The sequence below is a fragment of the Neofelis nebulosa genome, chromosome 4 (genome assembly GCF_028018385.1).
Source record: "Neofelis nebulosa isolate mNeoNeb1 chromosome 4, mNeoNeb1.pri, whole genome shotgun sequence".
Taxonomy (NCBI): Eukaryota; Metazoa; Chordata; class Mammalia; order Carnivora; family Felidae; genus Neofelis; species Neofelis nebulosa.
Genome location: NC_080785.1, coordinates 126,758,292 through 126,770,577, shown reverse-complemented (window position 1 = coordinate 126,770,577; position 12,286 = coordinate 126,758,292). Strand labels below are relative to the sequence as shown.

Sequence of the window (12,286 nt, the reverse complement as noted above, 5' to 3'; positions counted from 1 at the left end):
CAAAATTATTTCCTTCTTATTTATTCATGTTTTAGATTGTAGTTACAATGCTTTCTTCCATGGACAACACTTCCTAACCTTACTAACTAGATCAGTTATCTCCTATGTGATACTTAGCTCATGTTTCATTTTACATTTATTTCTAGGATTAATTAGGTTGTGGCTGAAATTTCTATGACGGTAAGCTCCATATTTGTTTTCATTTAATATCCGTTCCTTGACATCTGGCTTACTGTCTGACATAATATCTACTCCATAAATATGTATGGAAAAAAACTAGCCTTTGTTTAGTACACATAAAAGAAGTGCAACTCATTTTCTACCTAACATTTCTTCATGTATTTGAAGAGAACCACCATGCTTCTCATTCTGACTTGGACCTTCTTCAGGAATAATTTCCTTCATTTATTTAATCAGTCTTTATATTAAATGCTTTTGTGACCCCTTACAATCTTGATCATCCCTCCCTGAGTATTCCTTTCACTGTCTAGATGAAATATAGATAACTCTGGAAGTAGCATGCCCAGAAATGAACCCAATATTCTATGTAACATTTTTTTCCTGTACATATGTCTCTCACCTTCCCTGTTCATTCAGTTTTATAGAGAATCGAAGATTAGCTCATAAAGTAGCCATCATGGAACCATTATTAGACTAGCCACCCTAATCTGTTTTTGAGGCAACTTATTTAATATTTTTGACATAATTCCCGATTCGGTTTAGTGTACAATACAATAGTTCTTTCTTATTCACTTTATTCATTTTAAACTATAGTGAACTTAGAATCATAAATATCTGAATGTAAAGATTTTTTATTTTGATGACTTTGTTTTTGAGATGAGGAAATGGAATCCAAAACAAAATTATGTGCCCAAGGCCCTGGGAAACATCAAAGTTAGAACTGGAATACAGCTTTCCTGACTCCTAGCCTAGGAAAAATGTAAAGATATACCAATGTTGATTAATGATTGGAATAACATCTTGGGAGAGCCTTTTAAAGAAAGCTCTATTTTTTGCATTATTTTGTACCTATTTTATACCCACTATTCAAGATTCTGTTTCATTTTATCTGAATGGAATTTGGCTATCAGCAGGAAGGAAGAAAAAATCCCATGGTGATTCTTTTAATCTTACAATTTATGTAGCTAATGTATTAAACAACTAGTATTTATTTTTATTATTTTTTTTTAATTTTTAGAGGAAGAGAAAGCATGAGTGGGGGAGAGGGGCAGGGATACTCTTAAGCAGGTTCCACACTCAGCATGGAGCCTGATGTGGGACTTGATCCCACAACCCTGGGATCATGACCTGAGCTGAAATCAGTAGTCAGACACTCAACCTACTGAGCCTCCCAGGTGCCCCAATGGTTAGTATTTTAGTAACCTGCTATTATAGTTGCTATTAAAATAATGATAATGGTGCTGTTGCTAATAATTAGATGCAAGAGAGAAATGCCATTCAATACTTATATAAAAATGAAACACTGCTAATTTTTAAAAAGTTTAATTATGTAGGTAGCACTGTATGAACATTTAGGAAAACTATGTTTTTCCTTTAAGCTGGGATCCCTCTGTATTAGTAGCCCCTTTGATTTCCAAGTTTTTGTTGTTGTTGTTCTTGTTTCTTTGATTAAGAGGAGTAAAACCTCCTCGTTCTATTTCTGATCCTCCCAGCCGCCAATCGTGAGAACGTATGCCACACCACCCATATGTTCGTCTCCAGATGGCTAGCCTGCTTCTCTCAGTTCCCCCACCTGCCTGGGCCAAAGGCATGCTGTGCTCAGAACCCCATGTATAACAGGGAAGATGCTGGCGCCTGCTGTCATCTGTGCACTCTCATGTCCACAGCTTCACAAGAGAACAAGAGAGGAAAGAAAGAAAGGCAGGGGTGAGGGGAGCAAACAGAGAGTTAAGGGAGGGGGAGAGATGGGAGGAAAAAAGCAGAGGAAAATGGGGAAAGAAGGGAGGGAAAGATTATAATTCAACAAGAAAAGTGTAGATATTTTATGATACCCCGTTGTTATTTTGACAATTTAAGGAAATGCATACAGCATACTCAAATATAAAATCAGTATCCTTTAAATATAGTTATATAAAACAAAACACAAATTCTTGTTCTGACATTAGAACTGATGCTGTATTGAACTGGCCCTGGACATAAATGATGGTAGATAAAAAGCTTCAAGTGGTTTTCTGTTGTTTTGTAGGGAAGACACCATGCATTTGTGTGCCATGTGTCATAAATGTTGCTAAGAAATAATATGCAAGATATAAAACACATGTTGCTGATGTATATAGTCATAATGTGTTTGAGTTGCAACTCAAGTTGAAACTCTAGAATAAAAGAGAGATGACAAAAATCACAAAGGGGATTGCCTCTCTTTTAACTTTATTTCCTCTCTGATTTTCACCCAGTGTACCATCCTCAACCTGCATCAGAATCACCTTGGACAGTCAAAGAGAACCATGCAGCAGTTAATCAAGGTTGTTGTAAAAGTTTGTCATAATGCCCCAAAGCCTTCCTTTCTCAAGAAAAGTAAAAGCCAAATGTTATTATGTCGAGAAGAGCCTAAAGACATGTAAAGAGGAAGAAGGGAAACTGGTTGTAAGACAGTTGCAGTAATCCAGGGGAGAGATAATGGAGGACTGGAATAGGATAGTAATGATGGAGTTGGGGAGATGTGGGTGCATTCTTGACTGGTTTAAAGGTAAGACTTATAGGGGCGCCTGGATGGCTCAGTCGGTTAAGCGGCTGACTTCGGCTCAGGTCATGATCTTGCGGTCCGTGAGTTCAAGACCCGCGTCAGGCTCTGTGCTGACAGCCCAGAGCCTGGACCCTGTTTCAGATTCTGTGTCTCCCACTCTCTGACCCTCTCCCATTCGTGCTCTGTCTCTCTCTGTCTCAAAAATAAAATAAATGTTAAAAAAGTTTTTTAAAAATTAAAAAAAAAGGTAAGACTTATAGATTTTCCTTATCAATAGGCCCTAGAATGAGCCAGTAAGAGATGAGTTAAGGTTAAGTCAAATGGACTTGGCCTGAAAAACTGGACAAATGAAACTGCCCTTACTTGGGTTGGGAACGAGTGTAGATGTAGAAAGCTTTGTTGGGTGGGGAGTGGGAATAGATTGGGAATTGTGTTTGAGTATGTTGATTTTGAGTTCCTGGTGGAGATTTCCATTAGGCTATGGTTGGAAGGAAAAGTCTGGGCTGTTGTCATCATAGATACTATTTGAAGAAATTATGTAAGATGAGATCCCACAGGGAATGGGTGTCATAATAAGCAATGAGGAGATGAAAGTATTGTGCGATGAATGAGACACTAATATTAAGAAGTCAAGGAGCTGAAATGAAGCCACCAAAGGAGGTTGAAAAGGAGTGGTCAGTTGGTGAAAAAATGAAGAATAGATGGTGTTCTGGAAGGCAAGTCAAAAGTTGTTTCAGGGATGGCAGAGTGATCAGTAAGTTCAGAGATAAGTGGAGAGAACATACGATTAGACATATTATTAATAAAATGAATACAATTACTAATAAAAAGAATGGTTGAGCCCAATTATTAACTATTCATACTTACACAAATCACAGTAAAATATAAAACTAAGATAAATGCTGGAAAAGAAAAGATGATATTTTATAACAATGAATAATAACAATAGAGACAGCAGAAGACATAGGGTCAGGAATCCTCCAAGGAAATGATCTTGAGGTGATGAAGGATGAAGAAGGTTGCGCACATGCACACACACACACACACACACACACACACACACACACACAGTATATGTATGTGGCACCTTAGATACAGGATTGTGTATGTTTAGGAGGAGATTCTTGAGAACCACCAAAGATGAGAAGTGCACCCCATTGTATCAGGTATAATGCTTTTGGCTGCATGTAAGAAAGTTTCTGAATAAAAATGTGACTTACAGACTAGGAGTTGATTAATAAATCTCAAAAATAAGTGCAGTGAGAGGTAATTCCAAGGAAGTTTGTAGTGACTTCATGATATCAGAGTTCGACATCACTTCTATAGGGACCCTCTTAATCTCCCCCTCCACATTCACTAGACGGCTGCTGCAGCTCATAGTGGCAACCGCTACAAAAAATTTCTAAGGCAAGAAAGAAGCAAGGACTTTCTTCTCACATATTTCTTCCTTTCTATCAACTAATAAAATATTTCTCAGCGGCTTTCAGCCAAGTTCACTTCAGCGTACCTGATCAGAACTAGGATCACTGGCCCTTCCTAGCTGCAATGGAAGTTGGAAATCCACGTTTCAGATGATTTGAGATTCAAGTTTGAAGGCAAAATTGTCGTGTGTTGGTAAATATTTAACAAATGGCTGTTGGGAGGGGCCACATGTTTGTACATTTATAAGGGTGTTATAAATTTCATTGCTGTAAGGGATATGTAGCACAATATTCACAAATAACCATAGTATATATAGTATTCTTTATGATAACTTTCCTATATCTTATTTATTTATACATAATATGTCTAACAAGCGTTTTCTTAACTTTGCATCTGTAGATTTGTATCAAACTGTTTTTGCAGCTCATAAGCATAGTTCAGCATGAATGTCAATTGATAATTTCATATGAGTTAATGAGTGATACAAAAGTCAAACAACAGTGAAGATGCATGTCAGAATTTTACCTATTTATCATTAATGTGAGGGCATCTTTGCTAGATCTTGTGTGTGTGTGCATGTGTGTGTGTGTCTGCACTTTGAAAAACACTCTTGCTTTATTACCTACCAGCAGGACTGGCCTGCATGGGGCATTGGATGCTCTGGGCTCAGTGTATGCGTAGGATGTGAGGAGGAGATGAGCAGTGGGAGTTTGCTTTGAAGGAAAGGGAGTGATCTGGAGGCCAGGCCCAGGAGCCCCTCAGATTCACTTCCATAATTGGGTAGACTTTGTAAACGAGTCATGGCAAGGTTTGGCCATGCTGCCAAGAAGATTAAGAAATTTTTGGAAATCTATCTGTGATCAGAATTGAAGTCCAGGTTCTTCCTCATGTGGTCAAGGATAGTAGGGTCCTTCTGGTTCTTTCTGAAGGCAGCCAGTTCTGTGTTCCTGAAGGTTAGGAACTCTGCCTTGGAGAGCATGCCATTGTTACCCTCCTTTCCAGCATATTTCTGGAAAATAGCAATCAGAGACTCGATGCACTGCTCAGTCTCGGCAAGGTTGGGCATTTTTGCCATGTCTGCATGAAGCAGGCATGGAGGCTGTTACCCTCTGTGGTGCTGCTTTGCTAGATCTTCGAATACCAGAAAAATAGTTCACAATGTGTGTTCTTTTCATAACGCAACAGCACTGATGTGACATACTTGTGACTTAATCTACATTATTAACATTTTTACATTACTCCTAGATAATTGGCAAAACAACGAATCATGTTTTGAGTTGTAGCATTTGCCTGGGTTTTTTTTTGGTGGAACTATTCTCAACATTGCCAGTTTCATGCTACCAACATGACAACCCTAAATATAGAGTTGAGGTGTGCAGTGACATACCATTCTGTAGAATTTCTACTCTACACATGCAATAAATGTAAATAAACTTAAGATAATAGATAATAGTACTCACTGGTAAGATAATTAGAAGTTTTGAGCTTTTACTATAATGCTTTTAATGCAATTAATTTAATTGTGAGTTTATGGAGTTTGATTTTTGATGTCTGTGTTTAATAACCAGTTTGCAAGATTCCTGGAAATTGAACACTTGGCTCTCACAGGCCTCTTTGGATCAGGTCCACAACCAAGACATAACACCAGTAAGGAAGGAGGAAGGGGATGTTGTAGAGTTTGCAGTTTTTAAACATTTATTTTTATTTAATTTTTTTTATTTTTTAACTTGTTTTATTGTTTATTTTTTAAAATTTACATCCAAATTAGTTAGCATATAGTGCCACAATGATTTCAGGAGTATATTCCTTAATGGCCCTTACCCATTTAGCCCACCACCCCCACAACCCCTCCCGTAACCATCAGTTTGTTCTCCATATTTATGAGTCTCATCTGTTTTGTCCCCCTCCCTGTTTTTATATTATTTTTGTTTCCCTTCCCTATGTTCATCTGTTCTGTGCCTTAAAGTCCTTATATGAGTGAAGTCATATGATACTTGTCTATCTCTGACTAATTTCACTTAGCATCATACCCTCTAGTTCTATCCACGTAGTTGCAAATGGCAAGATTTCATTCTTTTTGGTTGCCAAGTAATTCTCCATTATATATATACCACATCTTCTTTATCCATTCATCCATCGATGGACATTTGGGCTCTTTCCATACTTTGGCTTTTGTTGATAGTGCTGCTATAAGCATGGGGGTGCATGTGTCCCTTCGAAACAGCACACCTGTATCCCTTGGATAAATGCCTAGTAGTGCAATTGCTGGGTCATAGGGTAATTCAATTTTTAGTTTTTTGAGGAACCTCCATACTGTTTTACAGAGTGGCTGCCCCAGCTTGCATTCCCACCAGTGCAAAAGAGATCCTCTTTCTCCACATCCTCACCAACATCTGTTGTTGCCTGAGTTGTTAATGTTAGCCGTTCTGACAGGTGTAAGATGGTATCTCATTGTGGTTTTGATTTGTACTTATGAGGAGTGATGTTGAGCATGTTTTCATGTGTCAGTTGGCCATCTGGATGTCTTCCTTGGAGAAGTGTCTATTCATGTCTTTTGCCCATTTCATCACTGGATTATTTGTTTTTTGGGTGTTGAGTTGGATAAGTTCTTTGTAGATTTTGGTTACTAACCCTTTATCTGATATGTCATTAACAAATATCTTCTCCCATTTTGTTAGTTGCCTTTTAGTTTTACTGATTTTTTCCTTTGCTGTGCAGAAGCTTTTTATTTTGATGAGGTCCCAGTAGTTCATTTTTGCTTTTGTTTCCCTTGCCTCCAGAGATGTGTTGACTAAGAAGTTGCTGTGGCCAAGATCAAAGAGGTTTTTTCCTGCTTTCTCCTCAAGGATTTTGATGGCTTCCTGCCTTACATTGAGGTCTGTCGTCCATTTTGAGTTTATTTTTGTGTATGGTGTAAGAAAGTGGTCCAGGTTCATTCTTCTGCATGTCACTGTCCAGTTTTCCCAACACCACTTGCTGAAGAGACTGTCTTTATTCCATTGGATATTCTTTCCTTCTTTGTCAATGATTAGTTGGCCATATGTTTGTGGGTCCATTTCTGGGTTCTCTATTCTGTTCCATTGATCTGAGTGTCTGTTCTTGTGCCAGTACCATCCTGTCTTGATTACAGCTTTGTAGTAGAGCTTGAAGTCTGGGATTGTGATGCCTCCTGCTTTGGTTTTCTTTTTCAAGATTGCTTTGGCTATTCGGGGTCTTTTGGGGTTCCATATAAATTTTAGGATTATTTTTTCTAGATCTGTGAAGAACAGATTTAAAACATCATAATTCACTAAAGTACAACAGTAGGAGTATTTTCACTCCCAATTATGTATAATAATTAGAGATCTGTTACTTAAATGGGCACCTCCATATTTTTAGATTCAATAAGGAAAAGGACATCTTTGAATCTTTTTTTTTTTCTCACCAACTTTTCCTACCACTTCCTTACCTCCATAGATTAAGAGCAAATATAATATTGATTTCCAACACAGACAAAATGTCAATGAAAGGCAAAACAAAAGTGGAGTCAATTGAATTCTTTTTAATGCCTAATTGATTTTAAGCCTCCTAGATAATGAATGGAATAAAAAAAAAAAAATAAAGTTGTCCTGAAAGGAGATAATTCATTCCAAGTCCCGTTATATGCCTGAAAATGGACATACCTCATGTTTGGTTACCTTGCCTCAAGTTACCAGGTAATGACAGAGAAAAGATAAGAACTCTAGCCTCCTGACTGGAAGGTCATGCTTTTCACATTGCTCTATACCAAACCTTAATTCTGGACCATCTTTATCAGGGGAGTCTTTGATACATTCCTTGGGTGTGAAAAGAAAGGACTATCCCATTCATCACGTGTCTGTGCCTGGCCTTTTAAATCCACCACCGGCACAGGCACAGTGAAGTTCTATTCCAGCTCATTGTGCTAGAAATAAACGGAGGTCTCATAGCAGCCATTACAGTCTAATTATATTTGACAGCCAACCTGACAGGTTTTGTTTATTTGTTTATTTATTCTTTTGGTGCTTATGGCTTCAAAAAAATGAATCACACTGTCAAAACCATCTTACCCTTCAGGAATTCTCTCTTTGCTTCATTTAAAAGCTTACAAAAGCATTTATTTCTAACATGCCTGGTGAAAAGCATACAGCAAATGGTTTCATTGGGAAGTGTGTATAAGAATGCATAATTTGTGTGACAGCCAGTGATGGTCAGCTGTCTCTGATACACTGTGGTACACTGGGTAAAGGTGTGAGAATCATGACCTCATATAGGAAACCACATATGAAGATTTTTGTGTGTGGGAACAAATGAGAGGACTGGTATTATTTTTAATCCTTTAAGCAACAAATGTGTCTACAAAATTTGGGCAACATTAGACATAAAATGGTATAAGGTTCATAATGGCACTATCACTAGTGGATAATTAACAGATTACATTTGACCTTACCTTGATTTATCATTCTCCAGATGACCCCATTTTTTAGAAATATCAACATCATGTACTTAAATGTGATGTGATTAATTGAAATTGGTCACTTTAAAATAGAGTTGCTGACTGAAGATCTCTCCTTTTTCCTATGTAATTCTAATTTTACCTGTTTTCCTAAGACCGATGTTATATCCTAAATGGTTCAAAACAAGGTAATAAAAATTTGGAAGTGTTGAGATCCAATTCCATATCAGCCTATTGAAATGATAATTTGATCCTAATTAAGTACAAAAAAATTAAAATCCAGGAAGAGGCAGATAGGATCAAATAGTGATAGCACTCTGTGTGAAAAACGGCTTTGGTTGGCTTCAAGCTCTTCATGAGTCGTTATTGGGACAAGACTACAAAGAGCATGAGTGTGAACATTTTGAATCTTGCCTTCCTCTGAGAAATATAGGTGAGATCTTCTACTAGCCATACTCCGGTCCAGACTGGAGAGTTCATGCCCGGAGTGCAGTCAGCTTGAGCAATATGTTTTCATTTTCCATGCCTTTGATTAAGCTTCACCTGGATGCAATTGCAACTCAATGTTGAGAGTTTGGGCACTACTGCATTTGCTCATTCATCATGTGCTTATAGTGTTCTCTCTTCTAATTTATGTTTTTCTTACTCTCTGGTCTCATGTGGCTGTTGATAATTGGTGATGTTGTTATTTTTGACAGTGTAAAAAGTAGAGAAATACATTTTATATGTGTTCCCTTTTATATACTATTATATATACAGTGATTCCCAGAACTAAAACTTTCTAGCTTAATGAAAGTAGACTGTACTGAGTTTAGCTCTAGGGAGGACATAAGTAAAATATATAAAAATTGAGTATACTTGGGTGAAAATCCCCAGGAAGACTTTGGAGACTTAGTAAACCACCAAGTGCTATAGTTGGGAAAAAATAGAGACCTCATATTTATGTGTGAGAAAAATGAAAAATCAGTGGGTACTTCCTAACTGGGATAAATACTCATAAAAAGAATTGTTATACTTCAGTGAAATTCAGTTTATTTTTGTGACTCTGCTAGTGGATGGAAATTGTGGGTTCACAGATTCTGGTCAGCTTTAGAAAAATGTTTCTAACAGATGGAGGTATTCAGAGATGGAATATGCTGCTTTATAATCAATATCCTGTTTCAAGAGATGTCCAAGTAGAACTGAAAAACAAATATATTAGCTGGTTAATAAATTGGTGTGATTTATCAGATATAGAGTTCCAATAAGTGGATTATCAAAGATTTCCTTCAACTCAGAGAATCTATGATTCAATGGTACATCATTGGTGACTTCAACATTTATATCTCCAGATACCTGACTGTACGTAGCTTTCTTCAAGATGATGAAGAGAAAATGCCATCATCCTCATTTAGTTTTCTATTAGTTCGTAATCTCTCATCTAAAACACAGCAATGATTGACAAGTTTTGCTCAAGTACCATCCCTACCACTTGTTAACATTAATCACTCAGCCTAGAAGAATGAGTAGTGGCTATTTATAAACCTACACCTAATTTTTTTTAATCTTATTTTTCCTACGTAGGTTTTCACATATTTAATTAGCTTATAGACAATTCATTTATTAAATCATAAAGCTTAGGTATTGATTTAATATAGCATAGACTTTAAAAAGGAATGTTTAACAATGGAGAATGATGTTTAATCAACGTGTTGAATGTGAAACCGATTCATAATTTGAAAGGTCAACAATAAAGGGCCAGCATCCATCATGATTTCATCAGTCATCTTTTATTAAGAGCTACTCAAAAACAAATGAATACATTCACAAAAGGATTAGTTCCTAACATTTAAGCTTGTATTCTAAGACCATCACTAGCCATAGTGTTCATGGCATTAATTACCTAGAAGTATGCCATTTTCTAAAGGAAGAACAAAACTCCTTAAATATTAACATCGCTAAGATTAGGCTTTAGAAGTGTAAAATCAAATGCAAGCCTCTATGGGGTCCAAACTTTTTCATGAGAATGTCAACACGATAGAGAAAAAGGCCCCCTGAAAGATAGATAGTATGTTATGCATCCTCCAAGTGAAATAGATCATAAGTCCATTACCACGCTTCATTATCCTGAGGTAAAGCAATTAATATTCTTCTTTTCCAAATAGTGTTGACTGCCAAAGAAAACTTGTGAAGATGCCCTTTAAGCCAAAATATGTTTGTCATCCAAATCACTGTTTCAACTACCACTATGCCTCTTCTGCCATTCTGCGTGTTTTGGTAACTCAAATTAGCTCATATATGATTGATAAGTAGGGGGGTGTCAGTATTATGCTAAATTTCATTGGTTCACATGTGATTTTCTCAAGCAAGACAAGTGTTAATAGGTAGTGAATGAATGCTCTTCTTCACTAGACAGAGCTGATGATGCTGGTGGAATAGTGGGTTCAGCCAATGGAAGAAAGGGGGAGAACTTTGCAGCCTGAAGAAACTAAACATGCAAAGCCTGTGGTCAGGACCGATATGTTGGTCCTTAGTAATTTGAATTTGATTATGGGTGAGATGGAAAGCTGCTGGAAACCTTTAAGCAGGGAAGGGATATGACAGTTTATGTTCTGAAAATGTTAGTTTGACTTGCAGTTAATTGCTGGATAAAGAAGTAAATAAACAAGTTAGGAGATAAATACAGTGGGCTTGGTGAGGCTTGGTAGTGGCTTGGTAAGGACAGAGGGTGCCATGAGCAATGGAGATGAAGTAAGTTAGAGGTATGGTTTGGGGCTAGGATGGGAGGAACTTGCTAAGGGATGGAATGTGTTGCAGATGAAACAACAACATTTTGTTCCTTCACTTTTCCTTACTGGAGGTTTTCAACCTAAGGTTAGGTGACAACTTCCTGTGGCTTTTATAAAAGTTTTCCTGCCTTGGTCTGTTTGCATATTGGAGTGATATCACCTCCAAAGAAGCATCCACCAAATGATTTGTAGATGGGACATTTTAAGGAATATTATTCATTTAACAGCATGAACTATTAGGGAAGCAATGTGTATCAAGTGACCTACTTTCTGTAATCTATAAGGCCAAGTCAAAAGCTCTTCATTTTACCTATCTTCACTTTCACATTCCATTTTCCAAACATGCGTCTCATACTTCAACACATATACTTTTCAACTTTCAACCTCCCTCCAGAAAAATAAAATCATCAGTAAGCACTCTAATTCAAAAGTAATGGGCAATGAAAAAAATATTGATTATACCAAGTCACCAAATGCAAATGTGGTATGAAAGAATAAGCATGTTTGGCTAGAGCTACAGTATTATAAAATAAATGATTTGCTAGTCATTGAAGGCACTTGTCCATGTAAGTGAGTAGAAATATATAGGATTTGCTTATTATCTCCAGACCACGTAGTAAATTATCACTGAAATGGCAAAGACTGAAGTGGACATAAATTTGGGGTTTGCTGTGCTGAGGAGTTTGGAGCTGGTATATATTTCAAAAGCCTTTGGAGGCTACCGATCATCATGATATGCAGCCCAATGCTGCAGATAAAGTATAAAGGTGATTTCTAGTTTGAAACTTAACCAAGGTTTCCCTGGCTTACAGTTAGAAAATTTGTTTTCTCTGCTAAAGAGTTTACTGATTTCCTTTTATTTCTTTTTCAGTTTTAGATCTATTGCTAAAATACCAAATTTTTCATGTGTCATTATCCTCTGGGAAATAATTTTAGAAT

At 37.0% G+C, this 12,286-nt stretch overlaps 1 pseudogene; it reads right to left on the bottom strand.

Moving 5' to 3' along the window:
- Window positions 1–4,890: 4,890 nt before the first annotated feature.
- Window positions 4,891–5,201, bottom strand: LOC131508457 (protein S100-A11-like; annotated as a pseudogene).
- Window positions 5,202–12,286: the final 7,085 nt, after the last annotated feature.